The sequence below is a fragment of the Pygoscelis adeliae genome, unplaced genomic scaffold, assembly GCF_000699105.1.
Source record: "Pygoscelis adeliae isolate BGI_AS28 unplaced genomic scaffold, ASM69910v1 Scaffold480, whole genome shotgun sequence".
Taxonomy (NCBI): domain Eukaryota; kingdom Metazoa; phylum Chordata; class Aves; order Sphenisciformes; family Spheniscidae; genus Pygoscelis; species Pygoscelis adeliae.
In genome coordinates this window covers 96,844-112,488 of record NW_008823926.1, presented here as the reverse complement: position 1 = coordinate 112,488, position 15,645 = coordinate 96,844, and positions in this window count along the sequence as shown.

Sequence of the window (15,645 nt, the reverse complement as noted above, 5' to 3'; positions counted from 1 at the left end):
GACAAGTACATTTCTGTATTAACAGCGGCTTCCTCCCCCCAAAAACACCATCCAATTAATGTACTCAGAGCTTTTACAAGACATTCATTTCCTAAGTCCGGGAGGAAAACCTGCACAACTTGCTCTCTGCTGCTTTGTATAAAGGAGGAAAAAGTACGGAACAAGAGACCAAAACCAGAAGCAAGACATTTGTGGATGCTTACCATAGACTTAGAATTAGTAGAAACCCTGAGCAATCAGACCAATTAAAACAGATCCAGCCTTGGGGTCCTGTCTGTCCATGGAGCAAAACGTTTTTGAAATGATAGGAACAGAATACACAACTTTTGTACTTTCTAATCCAGTATTATCTCCAGCTCTCTTCATATACATATTGTCTTGCCTCAAAATATCTGCCTGTTTTGCAGAAAGCAGAAAAAAAGTCTGACCTTCCGCTGCAAAACATGTAAAATCTGTGAAAAGCAGAAACCTTAGTACTGAAAATCTTGGCAAAGTTTGGCTAGATACAGCCAAGCAACATTTCAATAGAAACACTGAATTTCTGTCAAACAGTAAAAGGTCTAAAACTTCCAAGCTAAAATGAAGCATATTGTCAGTTTAAACTAAAACATATGTTTTGTATCTCCAAAGAGTGGCTGGTATTTACAGCCCTTCACATACAGGTAGTGTCAGTATTTCAACAAAGCAATTCGAATGTTAACCACTATTGTAAAGGAGAAAAACGAATGCAATTTAACACATTCTCAATCTCAATTTAAGAGCTGAGATTTGTTTTTCCAGACAGAACCAGTATTTAGCTTCTTTGATATCTTACTGCAATTAAATAAGGTACAAAATCAACTTTATAGGAACAAAATTTTCCAATGGGGGTATTTTAATAAACAGTACAAAATTAATGTCTGGTTTTCATCAAGTGCTAAGTAGATTGCTTAAAAGCAAGAACATTGTTATTTAAAAAATGAATGGCGTTAAGTTATGTGTAAGTTGTGAACTATGTAAACTATTAGTTCATCCCATGAGGGCTTAAATGTATCAGTAGAAGAGTTTTAGTTAAACAAGTCACATGGAACATTGCCTTAAAACTAAATATACAGGTTTGGCTCTGGCCAAAGTAGGACTGCTCAACTCAGTGTTAAACTAAAGCTGCACTGTGAACCGAGAACAGGAAGCTGGCAAGAGAATTGCTTAGGTGACCTAGGACGCTGCTGAGGTTGAAATTAACTGCCAGCAAAATTAAAAAAACAAAAAACAAACAACTGTAAAAACCTTGAAAATCAGAAACAACAAGTTTTGTCAGAGTAATTTTTAGAAGTTGCAGTTAAATATATATAACACTAATGACCACCATGGTCACAATATTCAAGAATCCACCTTTCTTTGTTCATTCTGAAACATTCGAGGAAAGAATCTCCAATACAGAAATTCCACAGAAAAAGAAATTTAGCCTATAGAATATTAGGTATTTAAAAAGAACAAACCTCAGGAGAAACAATGCACTGGGATCAAGCTGTTTTACTAAAACTCTGACTCATTTTGCACTTCTTTAATAACTAGACAATCTTGTAACAAGCAGTTGCTAGGAATCTACTGCAAAGAATAACACTTACCAAGCACCTCTTTTAGCACTACTAACAACTTCAGTAACTGCTACCGGAACAAATTCCAACAGGTACTGGATGACTTTTCAAGAGGCACAGTCAACACCCCAAATTTTTTTGCAAAGCATTCTTTCTTTCAAGCAAGGCATCGGTACTATAGCATCGCTTTAAAACCACATACCTCGGGTTAACTAATGACTTACAAACTTTCCCTAATTTCTAGCGCATCTAGTTGTTTTCCACGCTCGTATTTTAACGGAGGTATGCTGAGTGCTTCTTGGCATGTTTGCATAGAAACATAAAAAGCCTCAAGTCGTGTCATATAAAGCTTTTCAAAGCCATGGGCCTCACTGCCAAAGAAACTTTTTCATCCTCTTACAGCTTTTGCCTTCCTTAGTCACAAATCTGTTGTTCGTTTTGCGGTAAGCATGATAACAAACAGATGAGATGGAGTAGTACTTTCTGAACAGACTGAGAGCGAGCTCCGATTTAAAAATCAGGGTGGTGAAAGTCAATATTCAGTGAAGAGTTAACAGTGTACAAAAGCCTAGAGCAATGAGTTCATTTTGTTCCAGGCTACTTAGCGAATGGACAGCCAAAAATTGAACCAGCTGGAATTCATTCAGAAGTACTTCTTTCTTCCCATAGCTCCCTGGGCTGTCGTTATCAACCTGAGGATAACAAACATATGGATCATCAACATTGAGCTGGTGCTGGAAAGAAGTGGCATAGCCTAATAGCCCATAATAAATGACGTTTCGATCCTAACTTGGATCTTAGTACTGAGGTATAAATGCTTTTAGTGTCTTGTGGGGAAGACTGTAGGATTTGCCCACGCTAGATGGAATTAAAACATTCTATTGACTTCTCTTCTTGACGATTGATTACCTTGTTACCAGCTCTTGTACATGTAATGTTTAGTGAACAGTTTTAACCTCCATTCTTTTGCTGGGTTTCAGCTGCTGTCAATACAGCACAGACAGCATAGATTACTGAAATGGGAAGACTGCATTTGTTTTAAAATACTCAGTCAAGTAAAGGCATTACTGCAAAAAAACACCACCTGGATACCTTGCTGTAGCAAATCTGTACTAAAAAGGAGGTGAGCAGTTTTATTCATCTCACACAACTGACACCGTATGTCGAGAACGCAGCAGGGTTCCAAATAAAACACTATCCAGTGTTTTTTTCCAAGTACATTCAGCCGGGCTGAGCAGAGCTTGGTGGTTGGTACAGGCACAGCCACCCCACGACCAGTACGGAGGAGGATCACCCTTGCAGCAGCCACCGTCAGGCCGCTGTTCTGCAGGAACACTAACCACGAGCCTGTTACAGCAACTCCGCGCACTGACATTGGGCAAAATACGACCACACATCTACTTCTGTCTTCATTACCATTTCATATTCAAATTACATCCATCAGGTTCCAGACAATTCAAGAGGCACATGCAAAAAACTGGACAAATGACACCTTGACTGTCCAGATAAAATTTAAAAAGTAATTCAGACTGATTAAGTGCTTAGCTACAAAAAGGGGGAAATTACTTTAGTAATTTCCAATACAGAAGCTAAAATAAAGGTGCAAAGTTTAAATTCAGGAAGAAGAAAGAAAAACTGCGTTCGCCCAAATTAAATTCTTGGCATCACTTCCAATTTTGAATAAAGTACCTCAGTTGTTTTAGAATTTTTTTTTTTTATTCCTGGGAATTTTCAACTCTAAAATCTCCAGTAGTTTGTTTCGTGATTATTCAGCCTGTTATAATCCCTTTCAATGTCTGCCCAAGATGTTACAAATTGCTCTCCACTTTCTATAAACAGGTTTTTTTTTTTTCATTTGTTCAGAGCTCTCAGCTTAAACCCTCCTTGTTTACAAATGAAAAAACACAAGAAGCACGAAACACACGACTGTATTTGGAAGGGCACCGATGCTAAAAGGTGAGCAGCGGCACTGGGTACCTGCTAGTCAATAAGCTCGTCTCGGCTTATTAGCCTGGGCCCTGGGCCAGCACTGCAGAACTCGCAGGGGGTGCGTGGGGAGAGGGAGGTGACAGCGGTGGCACCCGTTAATGGGGAAGGAGGGGGGGGTGCGTGTGTGTGCAGGAATAAGGAAGCTGTGGCAGAGGGGAAAGGAGAACAGGACAGAAACAAGGCTTGTTCCAAAAAAGACTGCAATTACAGATATATTAATAGCTTTTGGAAGCCAAATTTTTATCATTTATTCACCTACTTTCGTTCTTTCTATTAACTCCAGTACAGAATCACTACTTTCTTCTATAGGACATTTGTCCATCTGTTGCAGAAAAACATCCCTATGTAACAAACTTTCCTAGGAATTAGTATGAAAGCTTTTATGTAGAGAAAAAAATAAATCTGATTTAATAACCAGTCCTATTTAAAACTACAATAAGAAAATGATGCATAAGACTTCTTTGTAGCTGCCGTGGTTATAGGGTAAGTCTTGTCTACAAGAAGCACATACACACACTCTCTACAGTCTACCTAATGATGTATTAGTCACACCAGTGGTAAATCCCTCAAAGCACTTTGACTCGGGTCATGCAAATGCTGGATGAACCAAGTTACATCAGTTCTCATCTGATTTCCAAGCAATGAGATGCACGTGACTGCTGCTCTGCCCGAGGAAATGTGGGTCAATACGTGTGCATCCTACTGCTGAATTTGCACGCTCTCTAGGGACTCGCAGCAGTGTGACTCAGGAGCACCGGGCTGTCTGCAGGCGCATGCTGCACATATATTAATAGATTATCGCTGCTCCTTGCCGGTGTGTTCACACTACACTGCCAGCCGTCTGTAACGGACCTTCAAGGAGTCCAGAACACATACAGCGAAATACTCCGTGTGTCTTACGGCCGTGCTCCATCTAAAATGTTAAAATGATTTAGAAGGCTGACAGGCACATCGCACAACAGTAGCCGTTAAAAGGAAACGTCTTCCTTCAGAAATAATTAATCACCCGTTGTGTTTGAGTATAAACATCCAGATCTTAGAGGCATGTGTTTCTCTCAGCTGAGCAGCAGCGAGATGGACAATCAAAAACTGCTACCACTTCAGAGCTGGAAGCAACGCTGCTCGCTTGGAGACGGAAGGCAATACGGAGCGGTATTCCTCCCCAAAACATGCTCTAGCTGGATGTGGTTAACCAATAAGCTCACGTTAGCAACCCCTTCTTCCAAACACCATTTCGAATTAGTATCAAAGTTCAGCAGATCCATGTTATATCAGTGTAATCGCTCTTTTACACAAGCAAAGCCATCCTCTTCACGTTAGGTATTTTAAACAAAACGTCTAATTCTTGTGTGACCTATGGGAGGCACAAAACTGAGAGCTGAATAGCACCAAACAAGATTTCATGAAAAGAAGGCTTTTATTCAAAATAAAGCCGTATCAGCCTATGTGTTACTCCCTTGTTCTAATTATATAGGACAGCATCTATTTAAACTGCCAAGTTAATGACTTCAAATTTGATCAATAGTCTCTGTTTATTCAGCCCAGCACTACTGACAGTCACCAGGGATGAACAACAAAACAAACAGACTGGTTACAGCCAATCTATGGTTGAGTGAGAAAAACCAATCGGTGACAGCACATACCCTTCAATTTAGTCAGGAGGTGAAGAGTGAGGTCTATCGCCCATGGACATGGACACAGTCCCTTTCCTTCGTGCCCATAAAACATTTATCCATGTTATTCTGCTAACAACCAACTCCTGAGTTGAGTGAGCTCAAGCAGAACTAACATCACGGATACAACCCTTATCTTGTACCATCTAGCTATGTTAAATATTTCCACTTGTTTCCAGATTAAGCATGGTAGGACATGACAACGGCAAGAGACATCACTAAGCCTTTGGACCATAAGCAGTGACTTCCCCCACTGTCGCTGTACCCGCTATGGAAAGAAATTTCCTTTGGAGCAGCTTCAAGAAAGGCTGGAACCATCTTCTTGAAAGCAGGATGAAAAACGTCCTTGACTAAATCTCCAGCCAAAAGATGCTAGGAATGTTTTAGTTACAGGCTGGCTTCAGAGAACAAAATAAAAATAGAGTTTAGAATGAAAACAGATAACATACAGCATGCATGTAGCATTCTAGCGAAGATTTTTTTTAAATTAAAAAAATAAACGCTTTCATTGCAAAGTCAGTTTCTCAACAGTGGCTTAACAGCAACATATGTGGACCTCCCCCCCGGGGCAATTTTTTTTTTTTTTAAGAACAATTTGCAAGCTACTCAATAAAGGAAAGCCCCTTTCTAATCCCAAGTGAATCCACAGTCACAAAGGCTGGGATCTTGATGAAAATGTTTTAGCGCATTATTCTGAGCAGGATGTTTGGTTACAATTTTCTCGACATTATACATTCATCACTTTGCCTGCAACAGCAACTGTTTGCTATTTTCCTTGTACAAAATGTCAGTGTCCATTACATCAATAAATTATAATGCCACTACTGCTTCGAGATACCTCGATCAAAGGTATTATATAAATAAACTGGAGCTTGAATAAAAAGATACCATGGTTCTTCCTATTAGACCTTAACATACGTGTTTCATATTCAGACACAGGATTTTATGCAAGTGACACCACTTGGCTGCAGGTTCCTGCACCAAAAAATAAGAAGAAAGTTCTCCTAAACAAAAAATTCTTTATCAAACTACTATATTAACACATCCAAAGTCCAAAATTTAAGATCTAAAAAAACCCAATACATGAGGACAGCTGGTTCAGTCAAAGCCTAGGACGTCTGCTTTCCATTTTAAATTGATTAAATAGATTCAATACATTACATTTTGCACGGATGGTTAACAGTGCTAAAATTCCAGATAAAATGAAATGCTGTATGAGGAAAATTCTCACTAGGGCTAGCTCTCACTGGATATATTACTTGCTCTCACAGTAATTTCATATAACAGAGGCCTAACAATTTCACTGAACAGGATTACAAAAAACATCTCTCCACAGTTCATGACACAGAAGCTCCCAGAAATATCTATTTCTTCACTACCTTCTCAACACAGGGAATGCACTTGAAAAAAGGCTAATGCGTGCTTTGTGGGAACCATAAAGTAATACGATGTTTGTTTGTTTTTAAGAAGGTGATTCCTATTTATCAAATACTTGAGATATTAAAAGCCAGCCTTTTATTTGCATTCATATCACTAATGGGACTCGCACACCTAGGAATCTGATATTGTCCAAGCACTGAATGACAAACTACTAGATAGAACCAAAAGAGAGCAAAATTTAATAAACAATTTTCATAAGAGAAAAACCTTTAAACACCATTTCACTCCTTACTAGAATAAGCTACGTGGCACTAATTTGAAGCGATAGTGCTGTTCTTTTAATTAAAAAATGCCAGTAGGAGGTTGATGCATTGGCTGATGCTGCAAGCGACATGCTCACAGGATGCAGATGAATTTTTGTGTAAGGAATTAATGCACAATTTCATCTGGGTTAAAAAGCAAAACAACCCCCCTAAGTCAAAACAAACGTATAGGGAGTGTTATTACAGGTGCTTGATAAAGTCATCTGGATGTTTGCCTCAGAAAATGTTGTTAAGTTCTGGGAGAAAAAAAACCCCAACAACCAAAACACACTCAGTCCAGTTGTGCAATTAGGAGTTTAATTCATGAAGCTTGTTTTACCCGCAGGTGTGTGGTGGACTTAATGCACATATTTTTCTCCCCTTCCTACCTCAGAGCTCCTCTCCCACTCTCCCAGGTTGCTCCTTTGACACCTCCTGTCTGCATGGCAGAGCGGGACCAGGCACCCCTCCTCACCCCCTCCGGCAGCACCGGCTGGCTGAGGCCTCGAAGGGGGATTCATTCTACCAAGCTACTCATCTCCACGAGTCTTGGAGACCCAGTATGCATAACATCTCTGCCCTTATCAAATTTGACTGAAGTCAGATGAAAAGCCAAAAATTATTTAGAGGAGAATGACAGGTGTGATCCCGTTTTCAGACTGGTGGTTTTTTAGTCTGGAAAAAAGATTAAGCTTGTCCCATAAATTTATCCATCAGCCTGACGGTGAACTAAGGCAGCACCATCTCCCAAAATCTGTAGACAGCTTCCGTGTGCCAGGTTTCACTGCTGATCTGTGAAACCAACAAAAGCCTAGAAAATGGACTAATATCAGCTTTCCAATCTAGAAGAAACCCCCACAAAAATACCTGCTGGATCCTTTTCCCCTTGGTCTTTCAACATCTTAATTCCACCACCCCAGAAGAGGCTGGCAGCCACAACCGGGACCTCCTGCACGAGTCTTTGGTTGCTGCTATCATAAAAACCAGAGCTCTATATCGGCATCTGGAAGCACGACCGTCCTCAAAACTGGCAGCTGCTCCACCCGATACAGCCACCCTGGTGAAGCAGGACATTTTGTCTTTACTTGGTGTACAGAGTATCAAAGAGAAGTCAGCTTATCCAAAGGCTTCTAGTATATTTACTCAATGCTCCTACAGTGACTATTTCAATCACGTTTACACTACCAGCATCATCTCAAACATCACAGATTAATCTGATTCCTTCTGCATGTTTTCTCTCCGCACACTTGTAGGATTTACATCCTAAGGCAATGATAAAAAAAATCTGGTACTAGTTTCCAACTGGGCTTTCTTTTCTCCCCCCCCTTCTATCAAAATTAGTTCTCATCTATGCTCTAGTTCAATTTGGAAGTGGCACATGCAGACTTGATAAGCATCCTGCGAAGGAAATGCCTTGAATTGCAGACTACTTACAACACATTTTCCCAAGCAACTTTTTATAAATCCCATTTGATGGCTGGTTTGCTAATTTCTATTGAAGTTTATCAAAACATTATTTGTAGACAAGTGAAATTACTTCCACGATTGGAAAAAAAAAGAAAAAAAATCACTTGTGACTGCAAGTCCAAGCCAAGCTGTTAGATATACTGAAGTATTATTTATCATGTTACCAGACAGATCTTTCTAACTCTGAGAAGGTATTTAATTTTAAACTAAAGAACACAACACGGAAATGTGCCCATTTACATGTTTCTTTTGTTTGCCTACGTCTCCCTCTAGATCAGGTAAAAGCACGACTACTGAAGAGCTGGCGACAGCGCAATTATCGGAACTGATTACATTACCCTAAGCAGATCTAGAGGTTGCATGCTGCTGTCAGTCTGGCCGACTGACTCTCATACCTGTGCTGGTATATCGTGCTGCAACAGACACACCTAATTAGTATGTCGCCAAAAAAGTCCATTAACGTTCAATTCCCTAAAAATCTTGGAAAGAAGGAATAAAAGATGTAGGTGCTCCTATTATGGCATATTAGGTGTACATGTAGCGTGCTATATTTTAGGTAATTATTGCACCATATGCAGAAGTCAGTCTTACAAAGAGCCAGACATTTTTTCCTACAGCCTGTGCTTTTGCAGTAGCAAATTTAATGAGTTTATTTAGTGACTTATGAGATCTCTGGGAAAAGGTGCAGGGGCAGAGATTTAAACCCGAGTTTAACTTGGTTACATCACACAACTACCAAGTTGAACAAAGTCATTAAAGAGCAAGTTTAATTTGGACCCCTTCTCTGACTCCAGAACATTCACGGGCTGATGGACCACGCCGTGTTTCAAACAGTTGTGCCACTCGCTGGCACCTACTAGCTCTCTAACTTCACTTATGCCTTTTAACCTTACCTCACCCGTATTTCAGCACTCATCTGCGAAAGGGGAACGCCAACAGAAGTATTTTCACTTTGGTTAAAAACAATTTCAGGAGCGGGTTAAATGCATCAGCAGATCACAGCATAAAATCTCTTCACGTAAGAAATAGCTGGGAGATGAAAAGTGAGATACGCAGAAGTTCTCTGCAAATTCCACAAGCCCCAACACTTCAGGCTTTTTTTCTTTTTTTTTCACCAAGCCATTTCTGTTCTCTCTGCTCTGTTGTTTAGTAGGGTGTTTACAGACACATGAAATATGAACATGCCCATCGTAGTACTTAGCTTGATGGTTACCTGTCTGCAGACATTTAAGAAAGAGATACAAGAGATACCGCTTGGAATTTCTACTACTACAGAACGCTGAAGTAACTATCATTTCAAGAAACCAGAAAATTCACCCAATTATTCTTTCAAAGGCTGACATCAGAGCTTTAGCTTACATTCACCTACTCAATTCCACACCCAAATTTTACCAAATCTAATGGATTATCTCCCCATTATCGCCAAAAGTACCCAAGAAGCCTTGTTCAACAATGAGGTATCCACTTATGAGACTTACACTTGTAGACTATGACACCTCTGGATTTTAATTCTAAGTTTAAACTGAAGTTCCCACATGCTTGTAATAATGTCTGCACATGTTAAAAAATCCAAACCACATCAGCTGCGAGGATAAAGAACAAGGCTTCCCCTGGAAGTATATCAATCACTGCAAGTCTGAATCAAATTGAAATTCCTCGCTTTTCTAAATTCTGCACTTGCGTAGTCAAAAAAAAAAGATGTTAAAGCAACAGCACAATCCAGATACTCCGTTAATTTTCACACGCAATCTGGACTTTTTTTTTTTCTTTTGCTCTTCCGTAAAATGCAGCACAGACATTTCAAAAGCTGTTTCCTTTTCAAGAACCTTTTCGGGTCATACACCCTGCGTACTAGAAGATGTAAAAACACTGACCACAGGGACTGACTTCTCTGCTGTAATGTCCGGTTTACTTTGGGGATGTAATACAGACCACATTCGGGGCGCGAGGAAGAAAAGTCAAGATGATGAAAAAAGAGAGTTCAGGCTGATGTTAGCAGTTGCCTTGAATTCAAAATAAGTAAGAAGGCAGCTATCTTCAATGGGTGTTTAACCTTTATTTTATGGAGAAAAATACAAAGGAGAGCTTTTAATACAGTGTCCTCAAAACTAGGGAGATTAATTAGAAGAACAGATTTTAACACATGCAAATTTAATTTGCCATTTTGTGAAGTAAACAAGAGATGGAAACTTTAAATTGCTAAGAACGTATGAATTTTATTTTAGTCTGACCATTAGAGGAAGTAGGCAGATTTTTACAGCAGACAAAAACGCAAACATATGAAAAGGTCAAAGAAAATGCTATTCCTCCTAATTCACTCATACAAAAATGCCATTTTACTCCAAATAATAAAATGGATTGAGAAAGACCTCATCAACTTGAGGAAAAAAAAGACTGCATCCTATCAAAGGTATTTCTTTACCTACTACGGGTTACCAGTAAAAGCAAAAATTACTGCAAGAGAAAGATAATACCAGGTTATCTATGAAAGAGAGAGAAACAAATTTTATCTTCTTCAGCAGGGCTTCTTCATAATCAATTGGGAAGGAAACATCTACCATTCAAAAAAACCAACCACGGCTAAAACTGCACATTAGTGAGGACATTCAGGGACACATAATATTCCTGGAGTATTCTAGTGGTCAATAACACTCGAAGTTAATAGTGTGGTTTAACATCACCTTTTATTCCTAAATGGGCTGCTGTATATTCTTACGAGAGAATCGCGAACCAAAGTGTAAAATAGAAAGCTATTACAAACACCTAATTCTACAGGATTTTCCATCATTTCTTACAGTCATAACAGCACGATTTAGGATTATGAGCTTAACCCATTTGAACTGCTTCATCACACAACAGCCAACGTAAAGGGCCGGTGCCCCCCAGGACGAGACGCTGGAGCCGGTCCTCTGCCAATGACAATTCCCTCCAGCTGTGGCGGAGGTGAGCACAGCTGGAACGGCGGAGCAGCCTGCAGCACCACGCAGTCACTGGGGGGATTGTGCATTATTTTAGCATTACTCCCAAACAATAATGGATTCTTTTGCCCACAAACAGATGAACAAACCCTCCATTTAAATACTTTCTGTTAAATTGTATTAGTATGCCTAATAGTGTCCATATCCTCAAAGAAAAAAAAAACCCGGGCAAGAGGATTTTTCATGGGGGAGGGGAGGAAGAGTAAGCCATGCTCTGCCAGCTTTATCTATCTACGCTGTGAATCGGGTAGCCTTGGGGATTTTTGCCTGCTGTGCTTAGTGTCCTTGACAACAAGCCAGTTTGAATTTTGGCCTTTAACTTGACAAAAATGACTTACTGAAGAGGAAGGCATCAAGCTATTACAGCCCTGTGGAGAGATTCTTTCTAAAACAGCATGCATGCTTATTCTGCCAATTCAACTAGAGTATCTTCAAATTTGTCATCCAGCTCCTATACCCCCAAATATTCCCCAATGTAGTTGCCAGTTCATAAGAGAATATTTGAAAGAAAAACTTCCAACCTTTTTACTCTGTCCTCCCATTGCATTTTACAACTTTCACACAGATAAGACAGAGATGGAAAACAGAGGAAAAATATCCCCAGGGATCCCCTCTCTGAAATTACTGAATTCCCCTTCAAAGAGATGTGAAATAAAGTTTATAAACATGTAGCATCTTAACCTGTTATGGACCTACTGACTCTTCTTTAGCAAACATAATCTGCAGGTTTCTTCTTATATTACATTAGTACTTAAATAAATCTTTTACAAATTGATATATACTAATAAACAAGCTCTAGCAAAGCTTGCTGCTTGGTTTAAGAAATCACCACTCTCTCTCTTTTCTGTTTTTCCCTCCCAAAGTCAACTCCTCCTCACAGAAGGCAACACATGCACATACCTCAGCTTGTCAAAGTCCAGCATTTTAGTTTAAATTCTTGAGCTAGACTTACATGGAGAAGCTGAATCCACACTGAAGTAGCTGAAGTATGAGCACAGGTTTTCTTCTGCCAGTTTTCTCACTGCAGGTGACAAATTTTTGGCAATGGGGGTCAGCTGACTAGCAAGGCGATAACATCTTGAGTTACTGCAGCAATATCTGTGGGAATTCATTTGTAAGCACCTGAAACATCACAATCTGAGAGCAGTGCAGCTTCCTCACTACCAGCCGTAACACGAGTGCTCGATGTCGACTACCTGCATGCTTAACTTCAGGCTTTCCAATACACATGCTAAAGAAGGTGAGATGATATCAAGGTAAAAACGCTGGAAGTCGATCAACTGTAGTGCTGTCCTCGCCGTCAACAGAGGAGGCACCCCCGTGTCGGCAAGAGCATCAAGGACTATATGCAAGCAAGACCTTGACACAGACATACCCTAAAACCTCAACAGGTCCACAAGAGGAGAAATGACGCGGTGGTTGTCGACAAGTATCTCGAGACTGAAGATCTCACTGACTCCTTCCCCCCCAAACTGCTGGTGTAGGAAAGAACAAACCATTTTCAGTAACAGGGTAATGCAAGCTTGTTTCACTCTGGGAGAATAAATCAGCTTCAGTTTTCATGAAAATATCAAAGCAGTAATACAGGTAAAAGCTTGCAATGAAATTCCAGAATTTGGTCCTTTACACAGTAATATTTTGTCCATTTCCAGAGGAATCATAATGGAAAAACATAACAAAAAAGATTCAATTCCTAATTTAGGGAAAAAGATGGCAGATGGAACTGTCTCTTCTGGCCTTTTTTTTTTTTAATATACTCTTCACTGAAGTCTTAAACGAGTTGCTCTGCTGTGTACGTACCTAAACTTCACAAGTATACAACACTGACCGATTTAACCACATTGTCCTGGTTTCAGCTGGGACAGAGTTAATTTTCATCCTAGTAGCTGGTACAGTGCTGTGTTTTGGATTTAGGATGAGAACAATGTTGATAACACACTGATGTTTTAGTTGTTGCTAAGTCCTGCTTACACTAGTCAAGGACTTTTCAGCTTCCCACGCTCTACCGACTGAGCAGGCTGGAGGTGCACAAGAAGCTGGGAGGGGGCACAGCCAGGACAGCTGACCCCAACTGGCCAAAGGGACATTCCATACCATGGGACGTCATGCTCAGCATATAGAGCTGGGGGAGAAGAAGGAAGGGGGACACGTTTGGAGTGGTGGCGTTTGTCTTCCCAAGTAACTGTTACGCGTGAGGGAGCCCTGCTTGCCTGGAGATGGCTGAACACCTGCCTGCCGATGGGAAGCAGTGAATGAATTCCTTGTTTTGCTTTGCTTGTGTGCGCGGCTTTTGCTTTACCTATTAAACTGTCTTTATCTCAACCCACGAGTTTTCTCACTTTTACCCTCCCGATTCTCTCCCCCATCCCGCTGGGGGGGGGAGTGAGCAAGCACTGTGTGGGGCTGAGTTGCTGGCTGGGGTTAAACCACGACACGCCATCTTTTCCAAACCACTCTGCCCTATCACGCTACCTCAACCAACACAGCCCAAACCAACAAGGCAGCCGAGTGAGTAGTTAACTCTGGAACCATAAATAGCAGCAAGTAATCTAACCAGATTAATCCAGCGTTAAGCGTGTCAACCGGACTTGCTTCAAGTTGGGCAGCAATCCAGGTAAACCTCCAAAACACACATGGACAGTATTTCCATACAGTACTTCTTCCTTCTGTGACCCACCAAGCACACCTCCAGCCAGCTACAGAAACAACCGAGGGGTCTCGTTTATCTTTATTTATAGTGGCAGTTTTAGCAGTTTCTGAGTTGTTGTCAGTAAGAGGTCAGCTACCTGACACACATAACATCGCCGTGGAAAATCTACTTCCTCGCTGAGAAATTGGAAACACTGCTTGTATTACTCCGGAACTGATGCTTAATTTTGCAACACAAAGAGAAAGTACGATGCTACAAAATTTTAGAAATGTGATAAAGCCGTTTAAGGAAACGGATGAGAAAACTGTTCTCAGACTGGTGGATAGTATGGAATAAAGAAGAAATCATTAAGTAACTGCACAACCACATCCCAAATTGCATTTCTTTATATGAAGACATTCAGTTTGAGAAAAGAAAGTTTCAAGTTAGGAATAAAGTAGTTATTGTTTCTACTTTCCCTGCCTGAGGGGGATATTAAAAAAAACTCCTTTTGGAGATTTAATTTACTTCCACCAGGACAATGGTGCTGGCACAGCTTTGACTTGCAGGGAGAAACAAAAAAGGAGACTCGCTACCCATAGCCTGCCCAGAGGAAAAGGCTGCTCTTTGGATTCCCACTCCGGCAGCCCAAAGATGCCAGCTGGCTGGCTGCAAAGGCTGCTCTCTCCACTTCCCCCCATGAAAGCAAGATTATTTTATTTTTTTCCTTCAAGTCCCCTAGTTATATGCCCCAAGCCTCTTTGCCATCACCACTTCCAAGGGCCTCTGAACAGCCATGAATTTACCTTCACAAAAACGCTACTACTTCATAACACAAATAGGGGAAGAGAGGCAGAGAGATTAAGCGCCTCACTCAGCATCGCACAGGAAATCTGCGGCGAAGCTCAGCGTCGAGTTCCAGCCCAGCGCTCCAACCACAACCAGGCAACCCGCTCCCAGAAGACGTGGAGCAGAGAAAATCCTTATGAGAAGAAAATAACAAGACAGATTTCGACATACTCCCAGATTACCATGCAAAATAAATTTGGAGCTACTAAACTGCCGCTTCCCATGGTGTTCCTCATTGCACGAAAACGGCTCAATATTAAATTCCAAATGCCAAGGCAGGCTGAGCTGACCGGTCAGCCGTCTCTGCCTTCTCGCACCAGCGCTCTCAGCCTGTAACCCGTTGCCTTTCTAATGTACGAACATAAAGCTACAGACAGCCTATGAAGTATTTACGATGTCTGATACAGAGATCCCTACACAGATATTCATTGTTTCTGAACACGGGACATAAGACTGTCCAGGTCACCAATATCAGTGTTGCTATTGATCAGCCAGTTAACTTTGCTGCATGGATCAATACCCAAGAAAGGGAAGCAAAACCAACTGAGATGTGTGACACATTTTAACCTGTGCCTTTATAACAATCCTACGTGAACACTGCTCTTAAGGTAACGTAATATTTTATTTTCTACTTGAAGTCGCTGTATTCTTTCATGTATTCCTTAAATTACAAATGCATATCTGCAAAAAGACCCAAAGCCACCCATTTACCAGCTACTAACTGGTCAGGTTTTGTAGACGGGACTTCCCTAAACTGTGCTGACTACAGTGAACTGAAAGTGGCGTTCAGGATACACGTCT